This window comes from Microtus oregoni, unplaced genomic scaffold, assembly GCF_018167655.1.
Source record: "Microtus oregoni isolate MIOR12 unplaced genomic scaffold, Mior012 000019F_ref0000042, whole genome shotgun sequence".
In the NCBI taxonomy this organism is placed as follows: Eukaryota; Metazoa; Chordata; class Mammalia; order Rodentia; family Cricetidae; genus Microtus; species Microtus oregoni.
The window spans coordinates 28,381,187-28,394,000 of NW_024543078.1; positions in this window are offsets into that span (position 1 = coordinate 28,381,187).

Below are 12,814 nucleotides of genomic sequence, written 5' to 3' on the forward strand. Positions count from 1 at the left end.
CTGTAAAAGTTCTTTGGTGGAGTTTTGGGGGTCGCTTAAGTACACTATCATATCATCTGCGAATAACGAAAGTTTAACTTCTTCCTTTCCAATTCGAATCCCCTTGATCCCATTATGTTGTCTTATTGCTATTGCTAGAACTTCAAGTACTATATTGAAGAGGTATGGAGAGAGTGGACATCCTTGTCGTGTTCCTGAGTTAAGCGGGATGGCTTTGAGTTTCTCTCCATTTAATTTGATGTTAGCTGTCGGCTTGCTGTATATAGCTTTTATTATATTTAGGTATGACCCTTGTATCCCTAATCTCTCCAAAACTTTTAACATAAATGGATGTTGAATTTTGTCGAATGCTTTTTCAGCATCTAATGAGATGATCATATGGTTATTTTCCTTCAGTTTATTTATATGCTGGATTACATTGATAGATTTTCATATGTTGAACCAGCCCTGCATCTCAGGAATGAAGCCTACTTGATCATAGTGGATAATTTTCCTAATGTGTTCTTGGATTCGGTTTGCCAGTATTTTGTTGAGGATTTTTGCGTCGATGTTCATGAGTGAGATTGGCGTGTAATTCTCTTTCCTGGTTGAGTCTTTGTGTGGTTTTGGTATCAGAGTAACTGTAGCTTCATAAAAGGAATTAGGTAATGACCCTTCTGTTTCTATATTGTGGAATACATTAAGGAGTATGGGTATTAGCTCTTCTTGGAAGTTCTGGTAGAATTCCGCATTGAAACCATCTGGTCCTGGGCTTTTTTTGGTAGGGAGTTTTTTGATAACAGCTTCTAATTCTTCGCGACCAACAGGTTTGTTTAGATTGTTCACCTGGTCCTGGTGTAACTTTGGTATATGATATTTATCTAAAAAAGTGTCCATTTCTTTTACATTTTCCAGTTTTGTGTTATACAGGCTTTTGTAATATGATCTGATGATTCTCTGAATTTCCTCTGTGTCTGTGGTTATGTCCCCCTTTTCATTTCTGATCTTATTAATTTGCGTATTCTCTCTCTGCCGTTTGATTAGTTTGGATAGGGGTTTATCAATCTTGTTGATTTTCTCCAGGAACCAGCTTTTTGTTTCATTGATTCTTTGGATTGTTTTCTGTGTTTCTATTTTGTTGATTTCAGCCCTCAGTTTGATTATTTCCAATCTTCTACTCCTCCCAGGTGAGTCTGCTTCTTTTTTTTCTAGAGCTTTCAGGTGGGCTGTTAAGTCTTCAATATGTGCTTTCTCTGTTTTCTTTAAGTGGGCACTTAGTGCGATGAACTTTCCTCTTAGCACTGCTTTCATAGTGTCCCATAAATTCGAGTATGTTGTTTCTTTATTTTCATTGAATTCAAGGAAGACTTTAATTTCTTTCTTTATTTCTTCCTTAATCCAGGTATGGTTCAGAAGTTGACTGTTCAGTTTCCATGAGTTTGTAGGCTTTCTGGGGGTAGCATTGTTGTTGAATTCTAACTTTAATCCATGGTGATCTGATAAGACACAGGTGGTTACTAATATTTTTTTGTAACTGTGTAAGTTAGCTTTGTTACCGAGTATGTGGTCAATTTTCGAGAAGGTTCCATGAGCTGCAGAGAAGAAGGTATATTCTTTCCTCTTCGGGTGGAATAATCTATAGATGTCTGTTAAGTCCATTTGCTTCATTACTTCCATTAATTCTCTAATTTCTCTGTTAGGTTTCTGTTTGATTGACCTGTCCATTGGTGAGAGAGGAGTGTTGAAGTCTCCTACTATTAGTGTGTGTGGTTTGATGGCTGCCTTGAGTTTTAGTAATGTTTCTTTTACATACGTGGGTGCTTTTATATTCGGGGCATAGATATTCAGGATTGAGACTTCATCCTGGTGAATTGTTCCTGTTATGAGTATATAATGTCCCTCTCCATCTCTTCTGATTGATTTAAGTTTGAAGTCAACTTTGTTAGAAATTAGTATGGCCACACCTGCTTGTTTCTTAGGACCATTTGCTTGATAAGCCTTTTCCCAGCCCTTTACTCTGAGTAGGTGCCTGTCTTTGTGGTTGAGGTGTGTTTCTTGTAGACAGCAGAACGTTGGATCCTGTTTTCGTATCCAATCCCTTAGCCTGTGCCTTTTTATAGGTGAGTTGAGCCCATTGACATTAAGTGATGTTAATGACCAGTGGTTGTTAACTCCGGTCACTTTTTTAGTAGTAGGGTTTGTGTGTTTCCCTTCTTTGAGTTGCGCTGGTGAAAGGTCTCTAGATGACTGAGTTATTGTGGGCATTGTTGGACTCCTTGGTTAGAGATTTTCCTTCTATAATTTTCTGTAAGGCTGGATTTGTGGCTACGTATTGTTTGAATTTGTTTTTATCCTGGAAAATTTTGTTTTCTCCATTTATAGTGAACGAAAGCTTGGCTGGATATAGTAGTCTGGGCTTGCATCCATGATCTCTTAGTTTTTGCAGTACATCTATCCAGGACCTTCTGGCTTTCATGGTTTCCATAGAGAAGTCAGGTGTAAGTCTGATAGGTTTACCTTTATAAGTAACGTGGCCTTTTTCCTTTGCGGCTCTTAATATTCTTTCTTTATTCTGTATATTTTGTGTTTTGATTATTATATGGCGAGGGGATGTTTTTTTTTTTTTTGATCCAGCCTATTTGGTGTTCTGTATGCTTCTTGAACCTTCATAGGTACCTCTTTCTTCAGGTTGGGAAAGTTTTCTTCTATAATTTTATTAAGTATATTTTCTGTACCGTTGAGATGCACTTCTTCTCCTTCTTCTACTCCAATTATTCTTAGGTTTGGTCTTTTTATTGGGTCCCAAATTTCCTGAATGTTTTGTGATGAGAATTTGTTGGTTTTGCTGTTTTCTTTGATCAGTGTGTTTATTTTTTCTATGGTATCTTCAGTGTCTGATATTCTCTCTTCTATCTCTTGCAATCTGTTGTTAGTACTTGTTTCTGTCATTCCTGTTCGTTTACCCAGATTTTCCATCTCCATTCTTCCCTCGGTTTGTGCTTTCTTCATTGCTTCCATTTCATTCTTCATGTCTTGAACCGCTTCCCTAACCTGTTTGATTGCTTTTTCTTGTTTCTCTTGGTTTTCTTGCGTGTCTTTGAGCGATTTATTCATTTCCTCTACCTTTTTGTTTGTAATCTCTAATTGTTTATGGCAGTTTTTCACCTCCTGTTTAAGGTCCTCTATTATTTTCATATAGTTCACTTTTGAGTCGATTTCTTCTATTTCTTCAGGAGTAGGGTGTACAATTCTTCTTATTTTGGGATCCCTGGTTTCTGGTGGTGTCATGTTGCCTTTCAGATTGTTGGAGGAATTCTTGTATTGGCGCCTTCCCATCTCTTCCTTCAAATGGAGCCAGGAGAGGCCTGGTCTCTTGGTCCAGACTTTGCTGTGATTGACTCTCAGGGTATATCTCTTCAGTGTAGAAGCAGGAACCGTTCCCGTCCAGATGGGATTCCTCCGCAACCGTCCTGATGGGATTCCTCAGCAACTAAACAGGGCCGCCTGTAGCCCAATGATCCAGGGCCAACAGGATGAATGGAGCAAGTGGGGGGGGGGGGGGGGGAGGGTGGTATCCAGGAGCGCGCAGGAAGCCTGGTGCCGGAGCTGAAGGTGCCAGGCTCCCTTACAGGGGACCCTGAGGCCTGCCCGGTAGGCAGGCACTCACCGCTCTGGGTGGGTCGCCTTAGTTTAGGAGCTTAAAACTAAAGTTGAGCACTGGTCCTAGTATACAGCAGGGCAGGGTTGGGGAGGGGTGCTGGGGGTGCTGGGTCGTGCGAAAGAAAGACAGCCCTGCAGAAGGAGCTGGGGGAGGGGGTTTGTGCTCTCTTCCGGGACAGTCCGCCCCTGCGTAGCCCACACTCACCCGTCCTGATGGGATTCCTCAGCAACTCTTTTCTTTATAATGTTAAGCTAATATACAAGTTCCATTCTACAAAGGTCTATATGTATTTCAAAGATTAATATCATATGCATGACTACTTACAAAATAAATTCTTTACCTGCTGTGGTAGTAGTTGAATTGGTTCTAAAATATTACATAAATGGTCCTAATGTAGTCTTTGTTTCCTTCTACAATTACACAAGCCAGACCTCCATTATCTGTTCACCTGTCAATATTCCTATCGTCAAAGTTCTTATAATTGTTCTTTATGCTCTGAGAACTCATGACCTGATCTAGTCCAAAGACCCAGAATCTTCCTATGGTCCTCCCCCAAAATCACAGGGTTCACAGTGGTAATACACCATACTTTTAGTGACCGTTTCTACTCTTGTTTGCTTATCTGTTGCTTTGATAAGTGCCATGATCAAACAGAACTTGGGAAAGAAAGAGTTTATTTTAGGTTACAAGTTATAGTCCATCATTAAGACAAGTCAAAGCAGGAAATAAATTAGAGAACTTAGAGAAATGCCACTTACTGATTTTCTTCTTTATACAATCCAGGACTACCTTTTGAGGTAGCAACCATGCACAGCCGGCTGAACTCTACTACATCAATAGAAAATGTCCTACATACTTGCCCGCAGACCAATATGATGGAGGTAAATCTTCAATTGATGTTCCCTCTTCCCAGGTGACTCTAGTTAATGTAAGGTTGGCAATGATAATCAGTACAGTCATTAACATTACCATGAAAAAGTGAAATCACAAAGGAAAAGGGCAGTGGAATGAAGTCTTTGGCTGTGTAGTACTCAGCATTGTAGGGGAAAGAAGCATTCTAGACTGAGATAGGTTTGTGTTCAATATCCTGTAAACATGCTAACATGGTCCACTTCGGAAATGGTATATAATTCAAAGGGATGATAAGACAGCATGAGTAAATGGATGGAGAAATGCAGATGCACTGAGAAATATATTTATTTATTATAGCATACAAAACACACATTGTACGTTACTGGCTTTATGGTTTTCAAGGAAAGGCCTTGTATTCATTGCTATAGACATTCCAGGAAGTCAACTAGAACAATGGAAAAGAAAATAGCCATAGTGGTTTTAGTCAGACGCATGCTTTAATACATTGTTCTGTGAGAGAAAGAAAGTACATGAATGTGTCGGAGGTATAGAGAATTTGGGCGTGGTTGGGGTATAATCAAAATATATTATATAAAAATAATAAAATTTGTTTTAAAAGTGAAATTGTTTTTTGTAGCTCTATAAGAGGCATTTGGGAAATGTTCTTTAAGGATGTGCATCAGTTCTCTGTTTAGTGAAAGACAATGCCCATCCAGACCGTGTCCTTCCTTTCTGGAAGCTGAAAAGCAAAGACTGTATCTATTGAAGTCGACTTTACTGCAGGGCCAGCTGAAAGAAAGAGACAAAGAAATTTTCAGGAAAGGAATACACTGCAGAAGGGTGTGAGCCTTTAAATGAAAAAAAAAACTTGAGGTTACAAGTTTGAATTAGACAAATGAAGTGATAAATGAATGAGAACCAAAGTCTTAATTTAGTTGTTGACCTTCTGTGAGTGTTAATGCTGAATATCAGATACATATGTAAATGTAATAAATCTTCCTAGTAATTCCATAATAAAAGCTTTTCTCTCTCATGTATATATATACATAAATATGTAAATACATACATGTATGCGTGTGTGTGTGTGTGTCTGTGTATTTCCTGTGAATAAAATAAGAAGAAATTGTGTTCTTCACATTCAGGGTAGCAGCTTGATTCATCCTCAAATTTTAAAAGTAGTTAAGTGTGTATTTGTGGCAATTTCTCTGAAAATTAGGAAACAATTTCCTAAAGACCTAATAATACCACCTTTGGGTATATATCTAAAGGAATCTCAATCATGCCACAAGGACATGTGCTCAACTATGTTCATAGCAGCTTTGTTTGTCATAGCCAGAATCTAGAAACAACCTAAATGCCCCTCAATAGAAAATTGATGAGAAAAATGTGGTACATTTACACAATGGAGTACTACACAGCACAAAAAAAAATGACAGCTTGAATTTTGCAGGAAAATGGATGGAACTAGAAAACATTATTTTGAGTGAGGTAATCCATACACAGAAAGACAATTATCACATGTACTCACTCATGGGTTGTTTTTAAACATAAAGCAAAGAAAGCCAGCCTACAAACCACAATCCCAGAGAACTTAGACAACAACACGAACACTAAGAGAGACTTACATTGATATAATCTACTTGGGAAGTAGAAAGTATAAAAAGCCAAAATCTCCTAAGTAAACTGGGAGCATGGGGACCTTGGGGGAGGATTGAAGAAGGGAGGGGAGAGGCAGAGAAGGGAGCAGAGAAAAATGTAGAGTTCAATAAATATCAATAAAAATATAAAAAAGAAAAAATGCTGCCTCACAATGCTCATAAGCAATGAGTCGAGTAAATGTTCTTTTTTCTTGTTGAAGACATGTCAATATGCAACTAAGTGTTTATTGTGATCATTCAAACTTTTGTCTTCTTCAGGATGTTACTTATCATTAGTCCACACAAACTAGTGCTTACTAGGCAAGATTACACTGAATTTATATCTGTGACTTGATTAATATCATTTTTTTCATGTTGCCCACAGCTAGACAAACAGTGAAAAATCATTTATGCCCACGATTTATATCCCTACCCTAACTTCCTTGCCAATTAACTTTAAAGTTCAGACCTGATTATCTATCTGCCATTACTTACAATACAGTAAGACTCCTCATCAATATAGATAGAACAAGAGAGAATTTCAGTACTACATGTTGAAAACCCTTGGGATAAACTCAGGTAAGTAAGCACCTAGTCAATGTGTCTTTTCTCCTCCCAGAGTGGTTAAGCAGACTTTCCAAACTTATATTATTAAGACCCTTTGAAAATGAGAGTCTACTGAGGTTGTACTCTTCCAGGGATATTGACTTAAAGGGTTTTACAAATATCAAATGTTCTCCATGACTGTGTATTTTTCTAAATCATCTAAAACTTCTTTCTCCCCATAGACAAATGTCTACATCTCTAGTAAGCATTCACGATGTGCCACAGCCTTCCTCCTGTTTTATGTTGCTTTTTCCTACTGGCAACAGTAGGAGTTAGTGTTCAGACCTTGCAGCTTTCACACAATCCATCACATCCTTTTCTCTCCTGTCCTACCTTTCCTCCAATACGGACCAAGTGCGCACACAGCCTTCCATTCCTGGTACATCTAGTCTTTGCCGCTATAAGAAAAAAATCTGTTTTTACGGGGGGCTGGAGAGGTGGCTCAGTGGTTAAGAGCATTGCCTGCTCTTCCAAAGGTCCTGAGTTCAATTCCCAGCAACCACATGGTGGCTCACAACCATCTGTAATGAGGTCTGGTGCCCTCTTCTGGCCTGCAGACATACACACAGACAGAACATTGTATACATAATAAATAAATAAATATTTAAAAAAAATGGTTCCTTTGGGCTGGAGAGATGGCTCAGAGGTTAAGAGCACTGATTGCTCTTCCAGAGGTCCTGAGTTCAATTCCCAGCAACCACATGGTGGTTCACAACCATCTATAATGAGATCTGGTGCCCTCTTCTGGCATACAAACATGCATGGAAGGAATGCTGTATACATAATAAATAAATAAATCTTTAAAAAAAAAATCTGTTTTTACCTCACAAAACTTCTACGTTTTCACCCTAAATAGAAGGACTTTAATTGTCTCTAGCTGCTTTTGCAGAGGCACATATTTCCAGAAATCCATATTAAAGAACATAGAACCTTCTGATCTCAGAGCCTTCCCAGTGATTTCCCCTAGTTTCCACGCTTGCTCCTGCTGCCAACCTGATGTGTCTGCCCACTTGTAAGATGCCTTCCTATCAAAGCAGCCAAATGTCTTCTCCTAACATTTCCAGTAATTTATTCTCCAAAACTACAGAGAAACCCTATCTCGAAAAGAAAAAGAAAGAGGAGGAGGAGAAGAAAGGAAGGAAGGAAGGAAGGAAGGAAGATCACCTTATGAAACTTTTGCTGTAATCCATTGTAAAACAGATGGGCAGATAGCAAGATTAAACCTCTGGCGACAAAGGACATTTTATACCAAAAACAGGCCTATACTGGTAATTTGAGGATTTCCGTTATTAGGCCCTTAATATATATTATCATGCAACAACATCTCAATACCTTGTTAGAGTATTTTCTGCTCTGTTGTCAAAATAAGTAGAAACTCATATGGGTCTGTCCTACCAAAGACCATATGTTCGCATCTGGATGAAGGGTCCTAGTTGGGCTTCTTCTCTCTGAGACTTTTTGTTTTGTTTTGTTTTGTTTTGTTTTTCGAGAGAGGGTTTCTCTGTGACTTTGGAGTCTGTCCTGGAACTAGCTTTGTAGACCAGGCTGGTCACGAACTCACAGAGATCCACCTGCCTCTGCCTCCTGAGTGCTGGGATTAAAGGCATGTCGCCCAGCTCTCTGAGATTTTTAATTAATATTTTGACCAAGTTGATACCAATGTGGGGAAATACTGAAGCTATTTGGGTTTATGATCTGCTTGATATTTTCAACTATGACAAGGATTTTGAACTTTTCACTACACACACACACACACACACACACACACACAAATACTTTAATAGAGGTTACTTTCCTTGCTTGTGGACAAATAGTACTACAGCTTGTTTATAGCATGTCTTCACAGGCACTTCTGTGTGTATACTTTTTTTGGGTAAGAGATTGAGAACTTTGGCTGTAATAAAGGCTGTCTTTTTGTGAAGACAGTTCCATTGGTTGTTTTTCCTATAAATTGAAGCATATATTAAACTGCTAGTAATTCACAGAATAAATTTGGTAGATACCAAGTCGTATGCTTAACACATATGTACATTTGGGGCTTTGGAGTGTGGGTTAGTGATAGAACATATGCTTTGCATTTATAAGGCCTGAGTATAGTTCTCACCATAGGACAAAAATAAATGAACTAAAATTAGCTTCATTTGTTGAGAAAAGGATAGCATACCTTTGGTGCATCACCACCTGGGCTAGAATTGGATTTTCAACTTGCTAAAACATTATGTTTTCTTTCTTGATGAAAGTTTATAAACCAAGGTATTTATACGTGATTTAAAAACTATATCCATGAGGCATAAATATCATATGTAAATAAAATAAACACAATCACGGTGTTCAAACATTATGGTTTAAAGACAATCTTCACATATGCAGCCTAAATAAATTAGCAAGTTTCTTAAACCAATAAGCATCTGTTTCCTTGGTCATAACTATTCAAAATAATAGCAGATGCACTAGTAAATGATAATATGAACTAAATTGGATACATGGGGACTATAATTAGATATAATGAGAGTACTGAGCAGATTCTTGTCACATAATAAAAAAAGTTATGTTATTAAAATGTTTCTATGTGCAGTATACATGGTAAAGAAAAGATACTGTGATTAGTTTCTGATAGTTTTATGAATTAGCATTTTCACTGATGTACAAATAAGTTTTTGAAACATTAATTCTTTAGGTTCCAATCGTGCATCAGCTTGTAAAGTACATTAGAATACTGAAATAAATTATTCCATTTCATACAGTATTCACAGTGATCTCACCAAGATGCTTTCAGCTACATAAATTTACAATAGAGTTAGTGTTAATCTTGGCTCTATTTTCACTGATAGATAGCTGTGGAAGTTATGGCAATCAAAAGTACACTAAATGACATATAAGATTATTAAAAGTACTGTAAAATTCTAATAAGAATGTATTTTGATATTATGCCTTATACTAAAACCAGCATTAACTTTAAATCCTATCATTTCAAAATATCCTGGTTATGCTATATGGTTGAATATCCTAAATGTACATGTTTTACCTTGGATTCATTGAATGCAATCAATGCTGCTTTTATTAAATTTTGCCTTCAACCATCGTATTTCTATAATTATTAAAATGTTTCCGTCGATTTCAAAATTGCATTTTCAAAAATGTATATATATATATATATATATATATATATATATAATTTCATTTATTTTTGAACATTTTACACTTTTTTAAATATATCTTTTGGTTTTTATTTTGCCCCTTTCTATTGAAAAACACCTTTTTTATATAAAATATTCTAATCATGCTTTTCCCCTCCCCAACTCCTCTGAAGTCCCCATTTTATTGTATTGACAGAGGTTTCTGTGCTACCCAGTCCTGCAGCCATTTAATTCCAAAGAAATACATAGAGTTCTACATTAATTATAAACTGGTTGATCTATTAGCTCAGGCTTCTTATTAACTCTTACTTCTTATGTAATTATCCCATAATTCTTGTCTGTGTTAACCACATGGCTTGGTACCATTTATCAGTGAAACATTCTCATCTTGCTTCCTCTATGGCTGTGTGACAACTGCAAACTGACTCTTTCCTCTTCCAAGAATTCTCCTGTTCTTACTGCCCAGCTCTGCTTCCTGCCTGTCTACTGGCCAATTAGCATTTTATTAAATAATACAAGTGACAGGATAAAAGATCATTGTCCCACAGCATTTCCCACCCCTTTTATTCAAAACAAGAACTCTGAATCTAATATCCTTTGTTTAGCTTTTTTTCCAGACCATTATCCATAACAACTTGTAACCAACACTCTAAACAAAGAAAAACATTTATAATCCATTTCTTGGGAATGCAGGCATAGGTTTCCAGGCTACCTCCTGTTGATTAGGGCCGCTTATAATCTTACAGGGGCCTAAAGAAAATTTTAAATTATTGACAAGTCTTGAATAGAATATTCTGTGAGGCTTGATCATCTCAGCCAGCAGTCTTGAAACTGTTCTTGGTTGATCAATTCAGAGGAAATTCCAACAGGGGTCCTCTGAAATGTTGGATCATCTGGACAATCTGCTCCTATTAGAGATTCTTCAGGGGGTCTTCCTTGATCAAACTTGAGTTTTATTAGCTCAAAATGTATTAACAACCTCTCATTTTCTGTGGAAACAAAAGCAAACCCTCTTCTCTAAGTAACATACCTTTTGACTTAAATTTTTAAGTCAGTCATTTTCAAAATATACATGTTGTATTAATCCAGCAGCATTTATAATCAAATATCTTTTAGCAGTTTTTGTTTTTTCCTTAGCCATCAAACAATTTAAAAACAACCCAATAACATAGATTATCCAGACTCTCTGTGTGGCTTTATTTTAAACTCTATTTCTTTTGTTTTTATTTTTAATTTTTGGCTTTTTGGGTTTCTCTGTATATCTTTGGCTGTCCTGTAGACCAGGCTGTCCTTGAACTCATAGAGATCTGCCTGTGTCTGCCTCTGCCTCCAAGTGCTGGGGTTAAAGGCACATGCCACTACACCTTGAACTCACAGAGATCTGCCTGCCTCTGTCTCCCAAGTGTTGGGATTAAAGGTGTGTGCCAGCACACCCAGCTACTCTCTGTCTTTCTCTTTTATTTTAAGGACTTTATCCTTTTTATTTTATCTCCTAAGCTTACATATATTTTTTAACACACTGTAAACCATTTAGAGGTTTTTTTTTTGTCTTTGAATCTCTCTTTACTGCATATCTCTCTTTTTCTGACTACATTAGTCTTTAATTTGCTAAGTGATGGGGCTAGGATAAAAGCAGTGGCTTTGATGGCTGGATTCACTCCATTCCTTAGCTTTCTGAGAGTCTAGCATCATGGCAGAGGTACCAGCCAGAGCCATGTTTATTTCTACAACTCTATGGCATTTCAAGGTCCCTGCCACCACCAAGAAGCATGCCATTGGCTACTCATAAACACCACTTTGGTAGTGGGGCCTCTTAAAAGAGCTGCAAGGTTTTTGCTTCTAAAGCTGAGTCAGGAAGCCTCTCTTAAATGAGGTATACTTGCCTCTAGCAAACAGAGCCCACCTGAGAAAATGCTACCAAGAAGCCATGCTTAACTCTGTTCTTTTTTGTCTAGAATTATTTCCCAAACCCTCTCAGGTTTAAGTGTATTTAGCTGTCCACTTTGGCACCATTTGTTAACAGAGGTTTCTGTTCCACCCAATCTCACAGCCATTCAGTCCCAAAGAAATACATAGAGGTCTACAGTAGTTATAAACTGGTTGGACAATTACCTCAGGCTTCTTATTAGCTCTTTCTTATATTTTAAATGTAAGTAACCCATAATTCTTGTATATGTTATTGATGTGGTTTGGTACCTTTTATTAGAGACGCATTCTCATCTTACTTCTCTGTGTCTGGGTGATAACTGCAAACTGACTCTTTCCTCTTCCCAGAATTCTCCTGTTCTCATTGCTCTACTTCTACTTCCTGCCTGTCTACTGGTCAATCAGCATTTTATTAAAATTATACAAATGACAGGATAAAAGACCATTGTCCCACAGCATTATTGTTCTGTTTAGATTATGTTTTCTGCAATGCCTTTCATTATCTATCATCAGTTCTCAACCATTTAGACTCAATCAACAAAATATTGAAAATATTTTTATCTTAATTTTTTATAAAATTTTTGTTTATTTTATATACCAACCACACTTCTTCCTCCTTCCTCTTTTTCTGTTCCCTCCCTTCACCTCCTGTCTACCTCAACCCATTGCCTCTTCTGTTCAAAAGGGGGCAGGATTCCCAAGGGAGTCAACAAAGCATGTCATATAACACTGAGACAGGACCAAGGTCCTCCCTGTGTATCAAGGCTGGGTGAGGCATCCCAACATGAGTAATAGGTTACAAAAAGCTCCTGATTCCACTTCTGGGGTCTGTACAAACAGCCTCAGCTACACAACTACCACTCACATGCAGAGGGCTTAGGTTGGCCCATCCAGGCTCCCTAACTGTCAGTCCAGAATCCCTGAGTTTTCAAGAGGGCTAGGCCTGCTCACTGTGGGTTTCCCTGTCATGATCTTAATCATTCTTATCCATACTATTTCTCCTCCATATCTTCAAC